Source organism: Chrysemys picta, chromosome 6 (assembly GCF_011386835.1).
Source record: "Chrysemys picta bellii isolate R12L10 chromosome 6, ASM1138683v2, whole genome shotgun sequence".
In the NCBI taxonomy this organism is placed as follows: domain Eukaryota; kingdom Metazoa; phylum Chordata; order Testudines; family Emydidae; genus Chrysemys; species Chrysemys picta.
The window spans coordinates 56,423,730-56,433,742 of NC_088796.1; the positions used below are offsets into that span (position 1 = coordinate 56,423,730).

Below are 10,013 nucleotides of genomic sequence, written 5' to 3' on the forward strand. Positions count from 1 at the left end.
TATCAAGCCTATGTGTTGGTAGAATCAATTAAGTCCCAAGCAGGGCTGGCTCTAGGCACTAGCAAAGCAAGCAGGTGCTTGGGGTGGCAAATTTGCAGAATCCAGCATGAGAGCTGAGAACCAACAGGGAGCCCTGGGAGTTGTAGTTACTTGGTTAGTTCCCTGACTATAGAGCCAGCCCTGGAGCAGGGAAAGAACTACATTTCCCAGCATTCCCTTGGCCGCAATTAACAGGAAAGGGAGGGGGAAGGAGGGTAGAACTGAAACCTCATGCTGCAGCTTGCTGTGAATGGTAGGAACAGAGCCAGCTCTAGGATTTTTGCTGTCGCCCACCTCAGCCCTAGGCTCCCCCCACACCCCTGTGTTGCCCCAATCCTGGACTCTCCCCTGCCCACACCCCCTGCTGCCCCAGCTCTGGCCCCCACCTGCACCCCCCTACTGCCCCAGCCCTGGGTTCTCCCCCCCGCCCCTCCCCACACCTCCTGCCGCTCCAGCCCTGGGTTCCCCCCCGCACCTCCTGCCGCTCCAGCCCTGGGTTCCCCCCCGCACCTCCTGCCGCCCCAGCCCTGGGCTCTTCTCCCCCCTCACCCTGGCACCTCCTACCACCCTAGCCTTGGGCTCTTCTTCCCCCCCCCCCCCGCATCTGCACCCCCTGCTGCCCCAGCTCTGGCCCCCACCTGCACCTCCTGCCACCCCAGCCCTGGGCTCTTCTCCCCCCTCACCCCGGCACCTCCTACTACCCCAGCCCTGGGCTCTTCTTCCCCCCCCACCCCCGGCACCTCCTACCACCCTAGCCCTGGGCTCTTCTCCCCCCCCCCCCGCATCTGCACCCCCTGCTGCCCCAGCTCTGGCCCCCACCTGCACCTCCTGCCACCCCAGCCCTGGGCTCTTCCCCCACCACCACCACCCCCGCACCTCCTGCCGCCCCAGCCCTGGGCTCTCCCCCAAAGAAAAAATTGGGTGGACTAAATAGACATTGCACCTCTCTATCTGAAGCCTAGCAAGGCAGGTACGTGGATCCCACTAGAATTTAAAATGAAAAGTAGGGGAGGGGAGGCTCTACTAGACTGGGCAGCTTTAGATACAGTACTAGGCACGTTGGAGGATTTACCTTTCTGAGCCATGGAAGCAGAAATTGACTTTTCTTTTCCAGATTTAGCTAATATTCAGAAAGGGAATCCAGCACCTGCCTTCCAGATTTGAACACCCTCAAAATTCAGGAGTGCTCAAGCTCAATTTGGGCAGCTGTTACTTTATTTCTCCCAAATCAAATATACTGATCCACTGTAACTTGCTGTAGGAAAAAGTAGAATAAATTGAGCAAGAAATGCTTCCCAGTGGTTATTAGGACTGGAATTGCTATTTTCAACAGCCATTGCTTTTTTTTTTTTTTTTTTTTTAAGTTTTAGTTTTCTTTGTTTAAAAGGAAGACAGTGATATTGCATTGGCAAATTCCCCATAGAAACAAAGAATGGAACAAAAGAATAATAAAGGCACCTCAACTTTTCCTCATTTATGTAGGACAGTCTTATAATATGCATCCAGATAGCCTTCAATCACACAAGCTGAAAATTGTTCCACTTTACTGCAGTTCTGTAACCATAGGAGAACCAATCCTGTCTGTGCATATCCAAAATTCCTTCTGAATGACCCACCCTGGGAGCGAGTTACCAGTGACCCAGGGCTGGGGCGGCAGGAGGGTGCAGTGGGGGGGGCAGCCAAAAATTTTTTTGCTTGGGGCAGCAAAAAACCTAGAGCTGGCCCTGGTCCCAAGTAAAATAAGAATAGAGGGTAAAACTCTGCTCTTAATTACAGCAGTGTAAATCCACTCACTCTTACTTTCAGAGCAGTATTTGGTCCAAAGTAGTTAAGGAGAAGGTAACAATGTTATTAAGCCTAAGACACTGTTTGTGCTAATATTTTCCTTGTGCAGAACGTGTTTGCATTTCAACTGGCAAATTATTTACAATGGGACTAGTTATACTCACCACCCAGGGCAATTAATTCAGGGTTATAAAGTTTGTATTTCAAAATCAGTATGAATAATTCAGTGTTAGGTTGTTTAAGCGTGTTTTGTAATGTAAAGCCACTGATTTTGCTTGTCATGAAAACGGTGTGGCAAATGTGATTTCCATCCCCCCCCTTCTCCTTCAAGGGAGGAAGTAGTGGCGTTACAATGGCCCACGTTGTGACCTGCATTCCTTACACAGCCTACACTGAATTGAAAACATTAAAGGACTTAAAATGGGAGGCTTGCATGTGCAAGGAATATAAGATTGGCCCAACCAAGGGGTGGCTGAATCAGCCAGACAGGTTGTGGTGCTTGATGTTTCTATTCTAATCAGTATCAGACTTACAGAAATGTGAACTACCCCATGCTAATAAAGTCAATTATTTAACATATGATTTATAAAGAATTATTTTCCATTATATTTTTAAAATGCAATTCTACCAGGAGGTTGGATACCTTGGCTTCTATGTCTTTCTACCTCCTCTTCAGATGTGCTCGGTTTATAAATGATGTCATCAGCCACACCTATGCAACCATGTAATCTCCAAACTATACCCTAAGTTCCACTTGTGAAACTCCATTAGCCTTTGATGACACTGCGTAGGTCTATTATTTGGAGACAAGGGGATTTCATAGATATGACTGAGAGCTTAATTTGGCCTGCACAAACTTTATTACTGAGAATGATTGGCTCTCAGAGCCCAGAGTGAGTTGCAGGGCTGGCAATTTGAAGTGGGGAATCTTTCTCTTTATAATTGATCAAATCTTTCATAGTCTCAGTCAGGGCTTGAATTGGACTGGTTTGCACCAGTTTAGCAACCTGGCACTTTTTTTTTAGTGGTCACCTCATTCTCCAGAATCTCAGCTTTCATTTTTTCAAAAAGGTCTCTAGCCCTCTGGTTGCAAAGAAAATCTTCAAAACACAAAGAGAGTGTAACCAATGCAATGAGTTTTACCAGAGTCAGTAGAAATCATTAAACTATACGTCTGAGGGGTGTGGACTGCCTCATTCAACTCCCTGGGATGTTAACTCAGATCACCAGTGATAATGATATAAATATCACTTAATGTGGCATGTGGGGGCAGTTTTGTAAAGTGCCACTACTTTCTTTCCCCCCCCCCCCCCCCATCAAGCCCTGGAATCAGTGAAACAAACAGAACTCCAGTCCTGCTGATTCTGTTTCAAATACATTTTAATTTTCACACATCTATAACACAGCAACAACTCGTTCCCTCTTCCCCCAAGACCCAGAGTTCTAGTTCATAATGGTCTCCATACAATTTCAAATATGTGGCTGAAAACTAAGCAAGTTTGAATTAGTAATGTAGGGGTCAGCTTTGGTTTCTTCACTTTGTACCCAAACCTGCATAAAATGCCAAATCCTCATGGTTGCGCCCAGACCCAGGGGCTGAGCTGAGCACTGTACGCCTGCACGCATAGGTACCGGGGTTTCCTCTGCAGGCTGGGGAGCCACTGCTAATAGCTGAAGGTAACCTCTGTACCCTGATATGCTCCACCACAGAGTAGAGCACAAGAGGATCTATGGAACAGCAGATCATCTGGCTTTTTCCCTGCACCCCACCTGTGTGCTGAAGGGTTGGGAGCTTCATCAGAGCAGAGCATGGCATGAGTATACCCTATACAACCCCCAAAAATCTTATTTCTCTGGTGCAGTTCTGGTTCCTGGGGGCAGAGACAGGATTTGTTCCCAAGAGAATACAGCCTACGGAGATATTTGGAAAGTAATGTGCCTGGTAAGTCAGTTTTGTTAATATAGTCTCACTATTCCTGGTAAAATAACATGGCAGTAGTCAGGGGCAAGTTTTATCCTCATTTCCCACTAGGAAAAGAGCAAATGGGAAAACCTATACTGAAATATTTGCAGTCAGTTGTACAGCTTATAATATGCTATCTGGGAGGTTAGTTTGATTAAAGGTTTTGATTTAAAAGGAAACAAATATGATCCACAAACCTGAAACTTTGAAAAAATTATTCCATTTAAATATATGCACCAAGAAAATACCCCTTTAATTTTTGCTTCCATACTACTTTTTGTCAGAAGATTGATTTATCATTTGCCCTGCAGTGATGAAGTTCTAACAAATGCTTAGGTATCATTTTACGTGACAGTATTTAGCAGGCTTGTTTTCTTGTTAGTCGTGTACTACATTTTTCTTCATTTGTGCTGCCACTGTGAAAGGGAGTGAGTAAATTTCCAAAGCAGAACCCAAAATGTCACAGAATTACTGGCTTAAGAAAGCATACATCAAATGTAATGCAAGTGTGGGAAGGGAACAAATTGACAGACAGCCAATGGGAAACAGGAAAAGAAGGCATTTTTATTGCACTGTGTTTACAGCTTGTACTTTCTCAGATTCTAAAAAATCCATTATTTTGCCTACCAGTCTGCAAATTTTTACAGTTGGACTTGCTAGAAAACAATCTGTGTCAATGCACTTTTATTAAAGTACCAGCTTTTATGTGCTCAAATTCAGAATTAGTGAGATCTAGGCCTATAAATTCTGGGAGCATGGGCCAGAAAATGAATAAATCTACAAATTACAGTATCTGAAAAATTAATTTACAGCCTAACTTCTCCCCATCCCCAGAATTTTCATGTTTGTGTTTATCTTTCTAACTTGAAAAAGGATTCTCATGAGTCTGGTATTACACTAACATGAAATCTAGATTTGATGTTTAGCACTATGATGGGGTCACCACCCCACACAGGACTGAAAGGGGTTAAGGTGGTCAGATAGGCCAATTAACTCCATAGGCTGCATCTGGAGGAAGAGCCAGGGAGCAGGGAACTAACTGGAAGCAGATTCAGCTGTGCAGGAACAGGCAGGGCCTATGTAAAACCAGGTAGCTGGCAACAGATGGGGATGGCTAGGACAGGTTGCAGGAAGTGGTCATTTCCTGGGAGAACGGTTTTGGAGCTGGTGCGCACATGCACGCACACAAGGAAGCAGTCCAGGGAAAGAGCAGTGAGAGCGGAAAGCTTGGAACTGCTGAGTTGAGGGTCCCTGGAGTAGAGGGTGGGCCTAGGTTCCTCTACCAGCCATGAAGGGAATGGCCCCATGGGGCAGTGAGAGGGAAGACTGTCTAGGACTGCTAGTGAGAAGAGACTTTGCTACTCTGGAGCTGGGGGAACACTGAGTGACCTGGCTGGAGAACTGAGTCATGAAGAGGACACTGAGGTTCTTGGAGCAAGAGAGGGGCTGCAAACAAGATGAAAAGACAGAGCAATGGTGTGCAAACTGTGGAAAGGGGGCATTGACCTCAAGAGTTAATCCCCAGAGTGAGCAGGGAAAGGTGCCAGCCGAGCAGTGAGTGGTGCACCCTGTGACAATTTGGTATAGAATGCAGGCACGTAGTCGCCCTAGGTTGAGAGACTGTGGTGGACTGTGAAAGACTATATAAAGCAGTTACCCTGATACAAGGGAAGTAGGAAAAACTGTTGTAGAGACATTTTTGGGAAAGAGACAATGGATCTGCAATTGTAATTCCAGAGTCCCAGCCCCTGCAGAGTGGGGTGACAGTCAACAGGGACAGATCCAAGTCCTGCTTCGTCAGGTGCTGAAGAACCCCAGCAGAGATAGTGGGAGGCACGTTGATACCTGTAGAATTACCTGGTGCAGCTAACTGAACCGCGGCTGGCTCTAGTTAATCTCCTGGAGGAAGAAATTAGTAGAGGCTGCAGGGAGTGAGATATGAAGGGAGGTACCAGGGCCAAAAGGCCCAGCCAAAGGACTGTTATGCCTGTGGGTTACGAGGACACCTGAAAAAGGAGTACCCCTACCAGGAGTGGGGACAGAAGCCTCACCCAGAAAGCTGGAAGAAAAAAGCCCAAAAGGCCCATCCTGTGGGGAGAACAGGAAAAGGAGGGGCATGTTTTGCCAGTGGGCAGCAGGGGTACCTACAGAGGGGATGCCCATACATGAGTTTTGAGATAAAGGCTAGCCCAGGGAAAGGGGCGGGATAAGGCAAGGAAAAGAAAAGGGTTTGCTTTGGGTGCCATGGGGTTGACCATATAAAAAGGCATTGCCCCCTTAAGAGAGGACGTGGTAGCAAAAGGGAAGGCATGGATGCCAGTGAGGCAGGAAAAAGGAGGTTACAAGATAAAATGATTAGGACATAGGAACAACCACAGAGGGGAAGCAGACTGCTATGGGGACTCACACCCTGACAGAAAGGGTATTGGAGGAGTCTGGGGAAAGTGAGGGAGCTCCAGGGGAAGCTAGCAGCTGCAGAGCAGGCCCTCTGAGTAGCTGAAGAGGACCTGGAGTTCCAGAGGGAGAAATTTGGAGACTCCATGGAGGAGAATGGCAAGTTCCTGCTCATAGACCTGAGACCTGAAGCATGAGCAGGATGACCTGAGGGCACAGTTGCGCCAGCTCCAGGGGAGAAGGTACCTGCCCACTTGAGAGTTGCTGTCTTGACGGGGAGGGTATGTGAAGGGGTGACTTAACCCCTTTTAGTCCTGCATGGGGTAGATGGCTAGGCAGACCAATTAACTCCACTGGCTGCACCTGGCGGAAGAGCCAAGGCACAGGGAACTAATTGGAAGCAGGTTCAACTGTGCAGGAACAGGCAGGGCCTGTATAAAGCCAGGTAGCTGATAGGGACTGCTAGGAAAGGCTGCAGGAAGCAGTCATTTCTTGGGAGGAAGGTTTTGGAGCTGGTACACTCAGAGAGACAAAGGAACCCAGGTGTGATAGGAAGCAGTCCAGGGAAGGAGTAGTGAGGGCTGAGACAGGAAAGCCCAGAACTGCTAAGTTGAGGATTCTTGAACTGGAACCCAGAGTAGAGTGGGCCTGGGTTCCCCTACCAGCCACTGAGGGAGTGGCACCATGGGGCAGTGAGGGGAAAGATTCCTGCAGCCCCCATTGGCCTGGAGCGGTGAACCGCAGCCAGTGGGAGCCGCGATTGGCCGAACCTGCAGACGCAGCAGGTAAACAAACCATCCCAGCTCGCCAGGGCTTTCCCTGAACAAGAGGCGGCCCTAGTTTGAGAACCACTGGACTAGACAGCCCTCTAAGCCAGAATATTGTTTAATTTCAACAGTGGGAACAAAGCATTTAGAGAAAAAGGATTTTAAAACTGACTATATGCATGTCTTTTCTCCAAAGGGAGCATCCTGGATGGGGGCTAAGGCAGAGGGCTTCTTCAGACACCCTGGTGGGTGCTTCTGTCAGCCTCGTTCTCCACAACCACCTCCCTGCTGGAAAGTGTCTCTTTTCATCCTGCCGGAGTTCCTTTGTTCTTGTCAGTTCATAGGGTTTGGGACCTGCTTGCCAAAAACCAGTTTGGTAGGCTCTGTATGAGATTGAGACAGACTCCTCAGATCCAATGACTCTACCATTGTCCTGTAACAGCTTGCAAGAGTTTGCTGAGGGATGGCTTTTCTCAAGCTATTCTACTTCCTGATTGTTTTCTTTACACTCCCATATTTAACTAGACCAATATATTCCTACAGAAAACATTCAATAACTAGATCAATTTACAGTATTCAGAGCAGCTCCACCTCTGTCACGGGATATGAGGGTTAAGGCTGGGCCAAACTTTGCTGCTGCAATGACATCTAGGGGACTATTACAGGCTGACATATTTTAGAATAGCCCCATGATTGCTCTAACTGATGCTGGGAATGTAGAAAAGTGCTTAGAGCTACCTTTGCTATCTCCTTGGCATATATGAGAATTAAACCCCTAGTGTTTGATTTAGCTCAGTGTTTCTCAAACTGGGGTCGCCGTTTGTGTAGGGAAAGCCCCTGGCAGACCGGGCCGGTTTGTTTACCTGCCCCGCCCACATGTCCGACCGATCGCAGCACCCACAGGCGCGGGCCGGGGGACATACTGGTCGCCGCTTCTAGCAGCTCCCATTGGCCTGCAGCGGCGAACCACGGCCAGTGGGAGCCGCGATCAGCCGGACCTGCAGACTGGGCAGGTAAACAAACTGGCCCGGTCCGCCGGGGCTTTCCCTACACAAGCGGTGACCCCAGTTTGAGAAACACTGATTTAGCTTCACACACAGTTTCAAACAGTGGCTTTCTATCTTTTTTTAAAAGATTAGACCCAGTTAAGCTCTAAGTCCTAATGGTTACAAAGTGCATTCAGGAAACTTAATTTATACCCACATGCACATAGGGCATTTCCAAAAACAAATGTATGAAGTGTTAAATTAATGTATTAGTTGCGTCCAAACTATTGATCTTCAACTTCCTTAGAACACTTTTACTATCTGGTGGCTTATATTTATCTGTCTTGATAACAGGCTTATCAGCCCCTGTCTTTCTAACAAGATCATCTCCTGTGTTTTCATTACACCTAATCACTGTATTAATTACTTTGTTTGTTCTTTATCTTCCCTTTACTGTTTACAGACTGTGCTGTGTTTTACATCACAAGAAGTGTGTGAAATTCTATACATCTGAATTGTAATTGTCTTGTTTAATTAATATAAACCTTGAGAAAATTTGGACTAAAACTTTTCCTAGTCTAAAATATATGCAGCAACAGATGACAGGAAAGAAAATATTATATTTAACATACCTCTAGTAACTCAAAGTAAACATTATAGCATTTAATATTTGAGCCTTGTGAAATATTTGCAATATCTACCATTATTTGTCATGTTACTGGAAGTAACTGCAATGATATATTAACTGCAATTTTTATTAATGTATTTAAAAAGAATTATGGAATATAAAATTAGACAGAGTAACCATACTTTCACTTTAATAAAATTAGTCCTATCTTACTTTTCAGTTAATAAGCAATAATAAATCTGCAGATCAGAAATGTTCAAAGACTGATTTGAATTCCTGTTGGGCTTGGTCTATACCCAGATTTTGTACCAGCATAGCTATCTTAGGGGTGCAATTTGGGGTTTTTGGTTTATTTGTTTTTTAAGTTATACCAGTACAGCCCCTCATACTGACACAGTTCTACCAGTATAAAGGTGTCAAGAATCAGGGGGTAGCCATGTTAGTCTGTATCTACAACAACAATAAGGAGTCTGGTGGCACCTTAAAGACTGACAGATTTATTTGGGCATAAGCTTTCGTGGGTAAAAACCTCACTTCTTCAGATGCATAGAGTGAAAGTTACAGATGCAGGCAGGTGCTTAGTCCCATTCCCTCTTTACTTCACTGTGTCCATGTTAAAATTTTAAGCTCTTCAGGGCCTGGACCTCTTCTATTCGTATTGTGATGCACTTTATACATCAAGTGCTGCAAATTAAAAAAAACTGTCACTAATCTGTTCTGTAACTGTTGTTCTTTGAGATGTGTTGCACATGTCCATTCCACTTCAGTGCCCTGAGCATGCATACACTTGGTATGGGAGATTTTTCTCCCCGCAGTACATGTTCCTTGCCCCTCTGCTGCTGCATGATGGTACAGAGGGCAGAGCTGACCTTGACACCACTCAGTTCCTTCTTACCAAACGGACTCTGAAAAAGAAGGAAACGAGTGTGGATCATGCAATGGATATGTGCAACACATTTCAAAGAACAACAGTTATGGAACTCTTTCTTCTTCTTTGAGAGATTGCATATGTCTGTTCCACATCAGGAGACTCCCAAGTAGTTTGATCTGGATGTGGGATCAGAATCTAGCTGAATAAGAGATTGGAGAATCACATATCCAAATCTGGCATCATCTCTATATTGCTGAGAGATGACATAATGTGATGTAAAAGATATGTACTGAAGACCAAGTTGCAGCTCTGCAACTGTCAACAATAGGCACATAGGCTAGAAAGGCTGCAGAGGCTCCATCTGATGTGGCTGAATGAACTAGTACCCCCCTCGGTGCAATTACACAGCCCATGTCATAGCACAAATTTATACAAGAGGAGATCCATGGAGAAATTCTTTAATGAGACCGGAAGGCCCTTCATCCTGTCTGCAACTGCCGTGAACAATAGCAAGGGGGATCTAAATGGTTTAGTCTTGGCCAAGTAAAACACGAACACTCTCCTAACATCTGATGTGTGG

At 46.0% G+C, this 10,013-nt stretch overlaps 1 long non-coding RNA gene across 2 annotated transcripts; it reads left to right on the forward strand.

The window, feature by feature from the left end:
* The first annotated feature begins 244 nt into the window (after positions 1-244).
* On the forward strand, positions 245-8,696 carry LOC135984295 (uncharacterized). 2 transcript variants are annotated; one of them, XR_010602223.1, is made up of 3 exons: positions 245-292; positions 3,535-3,766; positions 7,145-8,696. It is a non-coding gene; the product is annotated as an uncharacterized LOC135984295 (long non-coding RNA). The 2 variants fall into 2 exon arrangements; XR_010602224.1 differs by lacking the exons at positions 245-292; positions 3,535-3,766 and adding an exon at positions 4,322-6,423.
* Positions 8,697-10,013: the final 1,317 nt, after the last annotated feature.